The 12416-nt window shown below is 41.8% G+C and overlaps 1 protein-coding gene across 1 annotated transcript in view; it reads left to right on the forward strand.

The window, feature by feature from the left end:
• The window catches only part of SLC12A8 (solute carrier family 12 member 8), a 142027-nt gene that overhangs the window by 36345 nt on the left and 93266 nt on the right, over positions 1–12416 (forward strand). The window lies entirely within an intron of this gene.

Raw genomic sequence — 12416 nt, forward strand, 5'->3', positions numbered from 1 at the left:
ATGAGGATTCATCCTTTCTGTTGTACAGTTCTGTGGTTTTTGACAAATATTTAATGATATACATCTATCATGACTGTATCCTACAGAGTAGTTTTAATGTCTTAAAGATTCCTCTGCTCCACTTATTTCATGCCCTCCCCCCACCCCTACTCCGGCTCTCCTGGCAACCCCTGATCTTTTTACTGCCTCTGTACTTTCGCCTTTCTCAGAATGTCATATAGTTGAAATCATGCAATATGCAGACTTTTTAGCCTGGCTTCTTCATTAGCTAGCATTGTGCATTCAAGGTTTCTCCATGTCTTTTTGTGCTGTAATGGCTCATAACTTCCTATTATTGAATAAGATTCCACTGTGTAAGTTATACTACAGTTTTTTGGCTTGGGTTTTTGGTTTTGGTCCCTTCACCTAAGGGTGTTTTTGTTGCTTCCAGTTTTTGGCAATTATGAATAAGACTTCCGTAAACATTTGTGTGTGGGAGTTTTTGTGAAGACAGAACTTTTTAACCTGTTTGAATAAATTCTTAGGAGCATGATTGAGGGGTCATATGATAAGGCTCTGTTTACCTTCGTAAGAAATTACCAAACTGTCTTCCAAAGTAGCTGTACATATTGCATTCCCACTAGCAGTATGTGAGGGTTCTTGCCGCTCTACCCTTGTCAGCATTTGGTGGTGTTAGTTTCTTGGATTTTAGCCATTCTGATAGGGGCCTAGTGATATCTCATTGCTGTTTTCATTTGCAGTTCCCTAAGACATGATATTGAGCATGTTTTCATATACGTACTTGACATCTGTATATCATTTCTGATGAGGTGTCTTTTGCCCATTTTTAAAATTGTTTTTTTTTAAAGCATTTAACTCTATTTATTTCTCTTTTTTTCAGTTTTTTAAAATTTTTTAATGATTTCTATTTTTTCCATATGGCTGGTTTACAGTGTTTTGTCAGTTTTCTACTGTACAGCAAGGTGACCCAGTCACACATACATGTATACATTCTTTTTTCTCACATTATCACGCTCCATCGTAAGTGATTGGATATAGTTCCCTGTGCTGTACAGCAGGATCTCCTTGCTTATCCATTCCAAAGGCAGTAGTTTGCATCTATGAACCCCGGATTCCCGGTCCATCCCACTCCTTCCCCCTCCCCCTTGGCAACCAGAAGTCTTGTTTTCCAAGTCCATGATTTTCTTTTCTGTGGAAAGGTTTATTTGTGCTGTATATTAGATTCTAGATATAAGTGATATCATATGGTATTTGTTTTTCTCTTTCTGACTTACTTCACTTAGTATGAGAGTCTCTAGTTGCATCCATGTTGCTGCAAATGGCGTTATTTTGTTCTTTTTTATGGCTGAGTAATATTCCATTGTGTATATACAACCCATCTTCTTACTCTAATCATCTGTCAGTGGACATTTGGGTTGTTTCCATGTCTTGGATATTGTGAATAGTGCTGCAGTGAACATATGGGTGCATGTGTCTTTTTCAAGGAAAGTTTTGTCCAGATATATGCCCAAGAGTGGGATTGCTGGGTCATATGGTAGTTCTATGTATAGTCTTCTAAGGTACCTCCATACTGTTTTCCATAGTGGTTGTACCAATTTACATTCCCACCAACAGTGCAGGAGGGTTCCTTTTTCTCCACAACCCCTCCAGCACTTGTTATTTGTGGACTTATTAATGATGGCCATTCTGACAGGTGTGAGGTGGTATCTCATAGTAGTTTTGATTTGCATTTCTCTAAAAATCAATGATATTGAGCATTTTTTCATGTGCTTATTGGGCATCTATATACCTTCTCTGGATTTTTTTTTTCTTTTTAGTACTGCATGTGTGGCATATGGAAGTTCCCAGGCTAGGGGTCAAATCTGGGCTGCATTTGCTGGCCTAAGCCCCAGCCACAGCAATGCCAGATCTGAGCCATGTCTGTGACCTACACTGCAGCTCATGGCAACACTGGATCCTTAACCCACTGAGCAGGGCCAGGGATCAAACCTGAATCCTCATGGATACTAGTTGCATTTGTAACCCACTGAGCCACAGGAACTCCCAAGGTGAGTGTCTTTTTTTTTTTTTTTTGCATGTAGATGTCCAGGCATTCCAGCACCATTTGTTGAAAAGACCATCCTGTCTTCATTGAGTTGCCTTCGCTCCTTTGTCAAAGATCTATTGACTGTATTTTTGTGGGTCTGTTTCTGTGCAGTCTTCTCTAGTACCACACCATTTGAATTACTGTAGTTTTACAATGAGCTTCAAGCTGGGTGGTATCAATCCTCCAACTGTATCCTTTTTCACTGGTTAGTCATTTTTAAAATCAGGAAACAATGGTTTTAAAAAAACACCTAAGCTGGAGTTCCCGTTGTGGCTCAGTGGTTAATGAATCCGACTAGGAACCATGAGGTTGTGGGTTCGATCCCTGGCCTTGCTCAGTGGGTTAAGAATCTGGTGTTGCCATGAGCTGTGGTGTACGTTGCAGATGCAGCTCAGATCCCGAGTTGCTGTGGCTCTGGCATAGGCCGGTGGCTACAGCTCTGATTGGACCCCTAGCCTGGGGACCTCCATGTGCTGTGGGAGTGGCCCAAAAAGTGGCAAAAAAAAAAAAAAAGGACAAAAAAATACCCCCCCCAAAAAAAACCCACCTAAGCCTAATTTTATTTCTGTCCTTTTCTTTAAATATAAATGACTTAAAAAAATCCAAGTGATCTTAAATGTATAATGTAAAAATGTAGAATGTAAAAAAACCCCTTCCATTTTCCCACTTATGCTCTCCAGCCAGAGACTGGTACAGGTATTCATTATCTATTGCTGTTGAACAGATGGCCCCCAAATTTAGTGGCACAAAACAACAATAAACATGTATTATTTCTTGCCTTGTCTGTGGGCCAGGAATTTGGATATGACTTGGCTGATGGTTCTGGCTCAGGTTTTCTCATGATGTTCAGGCAGACGTCAGCAGGGGCTGCAGAGATATGAAGGCTTGACTGGGGCTGTAGGATCTGGCTGGCAAGTTGGTATTGATTATTGGCAGTGGCCTCAGTTCCTCTCCATGTGGTCCTTTCCTGAGAGCTGCTTAAGTGTCCTCAAGTCAGGAGGTCTCTGGATTCTCCAAAAGCAAACAAGGGGGAGGGGGAAGGGGGAGGGGGAGAAAGAGCGGGAGCAGGGAAAGGGGGGAGAAGGGGAGAGAGAGAGGCTGGATGGGGAACCCATGCACTATCGTTTTAATGATCTTGTATCAGAGATCACGTAGCAGCACACTTACCACAATCTGTTCGTTAGAAGTGAATTACTTATTCTGAACCTCGTTCAAAGGGAGGGGATTTAGTTTTCACTTTTGAATGAAGAAGCATCAAAGAATTTGCAGGCATATATAAAAAACACAACAGTTAATATTAAAATCAGAAAAACATAAATACGTTTAAGTCAAATTATATTTTCCCTGTTTTTTTCAAAGACAAAATTAATGTTTTTATATTGTCAAAATTTTTAAAAAATCTGAAATGTAAACTAAAAAGTGAAAGTTCCTCCCTCTTACTCCATCCTCCCATCCCCACCCCCAGAGGGAGATTGATGAATATCTTTCTAGTCTATTTTTTATATATGTACAAGCATATATGCACATATGCACATACATGAACACATAAATGGTTCTTTATAAACATGCCATTTTACATTGTTTTGCTCTTCTTTCTTTCCCAACCAGCAGTATGTCATGGACATCCTGCAATGTCAGTACATTTAGGATGCCCTCATTTTTTTTTTAAATGCCTACACAGTATACCACATTTTATGTAAAACATTAAATTATTGATGGATATTTAGGTTTTTCCAGTTTATTGCTATTATCTCTCAGTGCTACGAAGATCTTTGTACAAAATCTGGAGGATTATTTTTGGCAGATCCAGGCTTATCATTGTAATTCATAGGACAAAGGAATTTCTGGCGATGAGAACTATCAGGTGTCATCTTCTATGTGAATGAGGTAACTTCTAGCAGGCGCCTCGGGTTGGAGGTTGCTTGCCTTCAGAGCCAACCTTGTGACTTGAGTGTTGGAACTGTCAGCTACCTTCCCTCTTCCACTTCAGGGGAGAGAAGCCTGGCTGGAGATGAAGTTCAAACACCAGTGACGTACTAGGTCATGCCTGTGTAATGAATCCTCTATGAAAACCTTCAAGAACTGGGTCCAGAGAGCTTCTGGTTTGGTGCCCATGGAGATGAGGGTGTGAAGCACCATGCTGTGCCCTGTGGGTCTCTTCCATCTGGCTGTTCTGAGTTGGAATATATGTATATACTTGAAATATATATATATATTTTATATGTATATATATTTTTAAAAATATATTTTTTACAGCCACATCTGCAGCATATGGAAATTCCCAGACCCGGGGTGAAATCGGAGCTGCAGCTGCCAGCCTATGCCATAGTCACAGCAATGCCAGATCTGAGCCACATCTGTCACCTGCGCCACATCTCATGGCAAGGCCAGGTCCCTAACCCACTGATCAGTGCCAGGGGTCGAACCCATGTCCTCATGGGTACTGGTCAGGTTTGTTACCACTGAGCCACAACAGGAACCCCCTGAGTTATAGCTTCTTGTAATTAACCAGTTATCTAGTTAGAAACAAAAAACACACGTTTTTCTGGGTTCTGTGAGCTTCTCTAGCAAATTAACTGAACCCAAAGAGGGGACCTTTGGAATCCCTGATCTATATAGCCTGTGGATCGGAGGTACAGGTGATAGCCTGGACTCACAAGTGCCATCTGAGGGGAGGGGGCCCTTAACTGTGGGGCCTGATGCTGTCTCCAGGGAGACTGTCAGAATTAAGTTCAATTGTAGGACACCCAGCTCAATTGCCAGAGGGTCGCTTGGTGTGGGGGAAAAGCACATGAATCTTGAACCTCAGAGACAGGACGTCATTGGTCTCCCACCATTCGGCAGCATCTGGGCCTTTGGTGCTCTTCTGGTTTCTGCTCTTGGTAGGTGGCCTGTTTCTCCTGCTGAAGGTGCTTAGGATCTTCCCTTGATCCTGAGGTTTAAAATTGTCTATGAAATTTTTTATTAATTGGCTCAGGCACTTTCCATCTGGAATTTTCATTGAGTTTCTCTTTTTTCTTCTCTCTCTCTCTCTTTTAAAAATTTTCTTGAATTCTGACTAGCTGGATGTTGGAGTTCCTGGTTCAATCCCTCCATTGTTATTTTCTTTTTTTTTGTCTTTTTTTGCTATTTCTTTGGGCCGCTCCCTCGGCATATGGAGGTTCCCAGGCTAGGGGTCCAATCGGAGCTGTAACCACTGGCCTACGCCAGAGCCACAGCAACATGCGATCTGAGTCACGTCTGCAACCTACACCACAGCTCACGGCAACGCCGGATCGTTAACCCACTGAGCAAGAGCAGGGACCGAACCCGCAACCTCATGGTTCCTAGTCAGATTCGTTAACCACTGCGCCACGACGGGAACTCCTCCGTTGTTATTTTCTAATCTTCTCCCTTCCGTGGTGTATCTCTCTTTTTCCCTCCCTACTTTATGGGAGAGTTTCCCCACTTTTATTTTCAGCCTTTTAACTGAATTTTTGTTTTGACTCTCCTTAATTTCCAAGAGCTCTTTGTTGTTCTCTGATTATTAATTTTATTTCTTTCTTTCCTTTTTGCCCCGCCCCACCGCCAAGGCATATGGAGTACCCAGACCAGGGGTCAGATCTGAGCTGCAGTTGTGACCCACGCTGCAGCTGTGGCAACACTGAATCCTTTAATCCCCTGCAAGGGGCTGGGGATCAAACTCGCCTCCTGGTGCTGCAGCGGGAACTCCTGATTGTTAATTTTAAAATCACATCCTGTTCTTGTTTTATGAATTTAACATCTCTTTTTGACTCTTTCAATCTATTAATTGTAGAGGGTTTATTTTCTTTTGAAATTTTCTTCTGCTCTCCGTATTATCTGTTTTTTTCCCCCCAGCCTTCTTTGTTTCTGTTATCCTGTTTTGTTCTCTGTGTTAACTGCTGCAAGCTTTCTTTGAAGCTTTCTTAGAGTCCTTGGTGGTTCCTTCGTTTTAATAATGAGGCACTGAAAGGCTGACTGGAAGTTCCACGTGCAGAGTGGGTGGTAGTTGGCAGGAGGGCACCTCTGTGCAAACTGGGCTGTTCTATCAGCAGTCTCCCAGATGTCATTCTCCCTGGGTCTCTCCTCTAGTCCAGTTCATGTTCTCTAGAAAGTTCTCCAATCTCCTGCCGGGGCATGCATGGCTGCCACAGTCCTGGGAGCAGGGTGGAGGTGGGGGGAAGGGGCTGGCGGCTTCATAGTCAGGATGCACACTGTCATTTACTCTGCTCTTTATCACCTGGTGTGTCCTCCCCTCCACTCAGGCCACTGTGTCATAGCTCATCTTTCCATCTCAAGCCTCTGTGTATCTCTCATCTCATCGCCATGCTTTCCATGACAGTGGATCTTACTCATCACCTCCATTTTCTCACCTCTTGACTCCTTAGCCTGCAGGCAGGCAGCTGGGGGCGGGGGGTGGGGGGGGGGCCCTCTTCCTTTCCCCACTTCCTGGCCTGTCTCTTCCAAAACAAGCATCATTGCCCAAGGCGCTTTGGAGACACAGAGCTCCATTACTGTAAAGAGCTAAATAGCAGGACAATTTAATTTAAACAAAGTACTCTCAAGCATTTGTTTGGCTTCAAGCTCATAAAATGCCATTTGTTTGGATTGTATTTTCATTTATGTAAGATGAGTGTCATGCCAAAATGATTTTATTGTTGGATAAGTCAGGCAGATAGAGAGAAATTGTATTTTAGAAAATAAAGTGACATGTGGCACATTTTAATTTTTTGTTCTGCATTTAAAAATAAAATGATGCGTCTCCAAGCTTAACGTTTAGGTGATCTAGGAAGACTGTTGCTTGGCACGGCTCTGGTCCATGTTGCACACTCTGCTGTGCCTTGGCTGCCTCTGCTGCAGTGGCAGCAGCCGGAAGACTTCCTTCGCAGTGAGCCGGCAGGTAGGAGCTGGTTTTGCTTGGCCTTGTAAGAAGGTTGTGCTTGCCCATAAGATGGCCAGGGCCTGCTCAGGAGCTGTGAAAGGACTGGGTCCAGCATGCCTGACTCTGCTGTCTGCAGAATTCCTCTACCTGAGTTCCCACTGACCTCTCGATACCCAAATCCAGAACCTTTGCTCTGTTTTTTTTTTTTTTTGGCTTTTTAGGGCCATAGGTGGGGCATATGGAGGTTCCCAGGCTAGGGGTGGAATTGGAGATGCAGCTCTGGGCCTATGCCACAGCCACAGCAACACCGGATCTGAGCTGTGTCTGCAACCTACACCACAGCTCACAGGATTGCCAGATCCCTCTAGAACCTTCCCACCCAACTCCTACAGGTAACCTACATCTCCTATATAATGAAGCCATATTACTTTTCCTAAGACAAGGTTTTGCTTATGTTATTCTTCAGCTTAAACATCTCCAGTAGCTTTTTGTTGCCTGTAGGACAAAATCCAAACCCATTTGGTTTTTACTCAATAAGTGTCATGGTCTGTCTCTAAATTAACTCCTTTGGTTGTGAAACTGAGAGTACTAACATCCTGAACCTAGTCAGAACCCAGATTGGGACTTGAACCCACAGTTTAAATTAGAATCACTCACCTGGTGTCTGGGCTCACTGAGGTTCAGCTTCATGTCTCTGCACAGAAGGAATTCAAAGAGAGACAAAGTGATAGGCAAGAAATAGGTTTATTAAGATAGGTCGCTAGTGAGAGGTGCAAGCGGGCAGAGCATGCCTGCCCTGGGGATCCGGTGGTTTTATCATCCTCTTCCTTTCTGGGAGTAGTAGCTCCTCCTAGGTATCCTGTAAGGCCTGTATTCAAATCAGCAGATGGGTGGTCCTCAAACTCTGCCCTTGGTCTGAACCTGAATGCAGGCCCCACCCCATCCCCCACCCAGCGACCTGAGGCAATTCTCGCACTTCCTCTAGTCAAGCAAGCCTGGGGTTGTTCTGACGGCTTTTTGAGCAGTTATTAACTTACAGTGATCTCCCAATGTCCCCTCAATTTCCCTCTTTAACTATGGTCCTTTACTGGGGCTTCTACAACTCCCTGTGCCTACTCCATCCCTATCAGTTGCATCTGCAGCTTTGCACCTCTCTAAACCCTCTTCTTCCCCCAAACACATCTACTCACTAGTTTATAAACACTTATGAATGCAGCTCTGTTTCTGGAATTATCTTCACTGTGTTCTCTTTAACCTAAGTTTAATCATTCTTGGGAGGAAGTATGTACGGATGACATGGTCTCAAACCAGGAGCCTCTGTGTGGTCTGAGCAGTGTGAGCTGTTCTGAGCCTTGGTTGTCTCCTTGGTAAAAATGAGGGTAGAAGCGGTGTTGGCATCTCCAGGTTGCATTCCTGCTCAGCTCACTGCGGCAGCCAGGCCCATGGAGCCCAGCTGGGGTATGAGTTTGCAGCAGTTTGCTCAGACTCTTGGGGACACGCATGCGGGCATTTGAGACTCTGGTTCCTCATTGAAAGTTTAAAAAAATGTACGGATGGAATACTTCAAATATACAGGAGATGTAACAGATACTCAACTCACCACACCCCAGAATTGAAATTGACAGTATTAACAGCCTGAACCCAGCCAGAACACAGATTGGGACTTGACCCCAGCCTAAACTAAGATTGGGACTTGAACCCAAGGTTTTTTTTAATTTTTATTTATTTATTTATTTTTTATTACCTAATGAATTTACTACATTTGTAGTTGTCCAGTGATCATCACAATCCAATTTTATAGGATTTCCATCCCACAACCCCAGCACATCCCCCCACCCCTGCAAACTGTCTCCTTTGGAGACTGTAAGTCTTCCAAAGTCTGTGAGTCAGTACCTATTCTGCAAAGAAGTTCATTCTGTCCTTTTTTCAGATTCCACATGTCAGTGAAAGCATTTGATGTTGGTGTCTCATTGTATGGCTGACTTCACTTAGCATGATAGTTTCTAGGTCCATCCATGTTGCAAAAAATGCTGGTATTTCGTTCTTTTTAATGGCTGAGTAATATTCCATTGTGTATATGTACCACATCTTCTGGATCCACTCCTCTGTCGATGGACATTTAGGTTGTTTCCATGTCTTGGCTATTGTAAATAGTGCTGCAATGAACATTGGAGTACATGTGTCTTTTTGAGTCATGATTTTCTCTGGATAGATGCCCAGGAGGGGGATTGCTGGGTCACATGGTAGTTCTATTTCTAGTTTTCTGAGGCATCTCCATACTGTTTTCCACAGTGGTTGCACCAATTTACAGTCCCACCAAGAGTGTACTAGGGTTCCTTTTTCTCCACACCCTCTCCAGCACTTATTGTTTGTAGCCTTTTTGATGATGGCCGTTCTGGCTGGTGTAAGGTGGTACCTCATCGTGGTTTTGATGTGCATTTCTCTAATAATGAGTGACGCTGAACATCTTTTCATGTGTTTCTCGGCCATCTGTATGTCTTCTTTGGAGAATTGTCTGTTTAGATCTTCTGCCCATTTTTGGATGGGGTTGTTTGTTTTTTTGGTATGGAGCTGCAGAAGGTGTTTATAAATTTTGGAGATGAATCCCTTGTCCGTCGATTCACTTGCAAAGATTTTCTCCCATTCTGTGGGTTGTCTTTTTGTGTTGTTTAGGGTTTCCTTTGCTGTGCAGAAACTTTGAAGTTTGAGTAGGTCCCATTTGTTTATTTTTGTTTTTATTGTCAATACTCTGATAGGTGGATCTGAGAAGATGTTGCTGTCGTTTATGTCAGAGAGTGTTTGGCCTGTGTTTTCCTCTAAGAGTTTGATAGTGTCTGGTCTTATATCTAGGTCTTTAATCCATTTGAAGTTTATTTTTGTGTATGGTGTTAGGGAGTGTTCTAATTTCATTCTTTTCCATGTGGCTGTCCAGTTTTCCCAGCACCACTTATTGAACAAGCTGTCCTTTCTCCATTGTATAGTCTTGCCTCCTTTGTCATAGATTAGTTGGCTGTAGTTGCATGGGTTTAATTCTGGGCTTTCTATCTTGTTCCAGTGATCTATATTTCTGTCTTTGTGCCATTACCATATGGTTTTGATGACTGTTGCTTTGTGGTATAGTCTGAAGCCAGGTAGCCTGATTCCTCCAGCTCCATTTTTCTTTTTCAGGATGTCTTTGGCTATTCTGGGTCTTTTGTGCTTCCAAACAAACTTTAAAATATTTTGTTCGAGTTCTGTGAAAAATGTCCTTGGTAATTTGATAGGGATTGCATTGAATCTGTAGATTGCCTTAGGTAATGTAGTCATTTTGATAATATTAACTCTTCCAATCCACGGGCATGGTATGTATGTCTTTCCATCTGTTTGTGTTATCTTTGATTTCTTTCATCAGTGTCTTAAAGTTTTCAGAGTACAGGTCTTTTGTCTCTTTAGGTAGGTTTACTCCTAGGTATTTTATTCTTTTGGATGTGATGGTAAACGGGATTGCTTCCCTAATTTCCTTTTCTGCTTTTTCACTGTTAGTATATAGGAATGCTATTGATTTCTGTGTATTGATTTTGTATCCTGCAACTTTTCCAAATTCGTGGATAAGCTCTAACAGTTTTCTGGTAGAGTCTTTAGGATTCTCTAGGTATAGTATCATGTCATCTGCCAATAGCGATAGTTTTACTTCTTCCTTTCCAATTTGGATTCCTTTTGTTTCTTTTACTTCTCTGATTGCTGTGGCTAGGACTTCCAGAACTATGTTGAAGAGTAGTGGCGAGAGCAGACATCCTTGTCTTGTTCCTGATCTCAGCAGGAATTCTTTCAGCTTTTCACCATTGAGAATGATGTTCACTGTGTGTTTGTCATATATGGCCTTTATCATGTTGAGGTAGGTTCCCATTATGCCCACTTTCTGAAGGGTTATTATCAGAAATGGGTGTTGGATTTTGTGAAAGGCTTTTTCCGTGTCTATTGAGAGGATCATATGGTTTTTATTCTTCAGTTTGTTAATGTGGTGTATCACACTGATGGATTTGCGGATATTGAAGAACCCTTGCATCCCTGGGATAAATCCCACTTGATCATGATGTACCATCCTTTTAATGTATTGTTGAATGTGGTTTGCTAGTATTTTGTTGAGGATTTTTGCATTGATGTTCATCAGTGAAATAGGCCTGTAGTTTCTTTTTTTGTGGAGTCTTTGTCTGGTTTTGGTACCAGGGTGATGGTGGCCTCATAGAATGAGTTTGGGAGTATCCTTTCCTCTGCAATTTTTTGAAATAGTTTCAGAAGGAGAGGTGTTAGCTCCTCTCTAAATGTTTGAAAGAATTTGCCTGTGAAGCCGTCTGGTCCTGGACTTTTGTTTGTTGGAATTTTTTTCATCATAGTTTCAATTTCAGTTCTTGTGATGGGTCCATTCTTCTTTTCTATTTCATCTTGGTTTAGTCTTGGAAGATTGTACTTATCTAAGAATTTGTCCTTTTCTAAGAATTTGTCCATTTCTTCTAGGTTTTCCATTTTATTGGCATATAGTTGCATATAGTAGTCTTTTATGATCCTTTGTATTTCTGTGATGTCCATTGCTACTTCTTTTTCATTTCTAATATTATTGATTTGAGTCCTCTCTCTTTTTTTCTTGATAAGTCTGGCTAAGGGTTTATCAATTTTGTTGATCTTTTCAAAGAACCAGCTTTTCGTTTCATTGATCTTTTCTATGGTTTTCTTTGTTTCTATTTCATTGACTTCTGCTCTGATCTTTTATGATTTCTTTCCTTCTACTAACTTTAGGTCTTGTCTGTTCTCTCTCGAGCTGCTTTAGATGTAAAGTTAGGTTGTTTACTTGAGCTTTTTCTTGTTTCCTGAGGTGGGCTTGTATTGCTATAAACTTTCCTCTTAGAACGGCTTTTGCTCCATCCCATAGGTTTTGGAGTGTAATATCTTTGTTGTCATTTGCTGCTAGGTATTTTTTCATTTCCTCTTTGATTTCCTCAGTGATCCATTGGTTGTTTAGTAGTATGTTGTTTAGTCTCCACGTGTTTGTGTTTTCTGCAATTTTTTTCTTGTTGTTGGTTTCCAGTCGTATAGCATTGTGGTCAGAAAAGATGCTTGATATGATTTCAGTTTTCTTAAAGTTACCAAGGTTTGATTTGTAGCCCAGGATGTGATCCATCTTAGAGAATGTTCCATGTGCACTTGAGAAGAATGTGTATTCTGTTGCTTTGGATGGAATGTCCTATAAATATCTATTAAGTCCATCTGGTTTAATGCTTCATTCAGGGCCTGTTTTTCCTTATTGATTTTCTGTGTGGGTGATCTGTCCATCACTGTAAGTGGGGTGTTCAAGTCCCCCACTATAATTGTGTTATTGTTGATTTGTCCTTTTAAGGTTTTTAGCAGTTGCCTTATATATTGTGGTGAACCTGTGTTGGGTGTGTAGATATTTAAAATTGTTATATCTTCTTC

The sequence above is a fragment of the Phacochoerus africanus genome, chromosome 1 (genome assembly GCF_016906955.1).
Source record: "Phacochoerus africanus isolate WHEZ1 chromosome 1, ROS_Pafr_v1, whole genome shotgun sequence".
Lineage (NCBI taxonomy): Eukaryota > Metazoa > Chordata > Mammalia > Artiodactyla > Suidae > Phacochoerus > Phacochoerus africanus.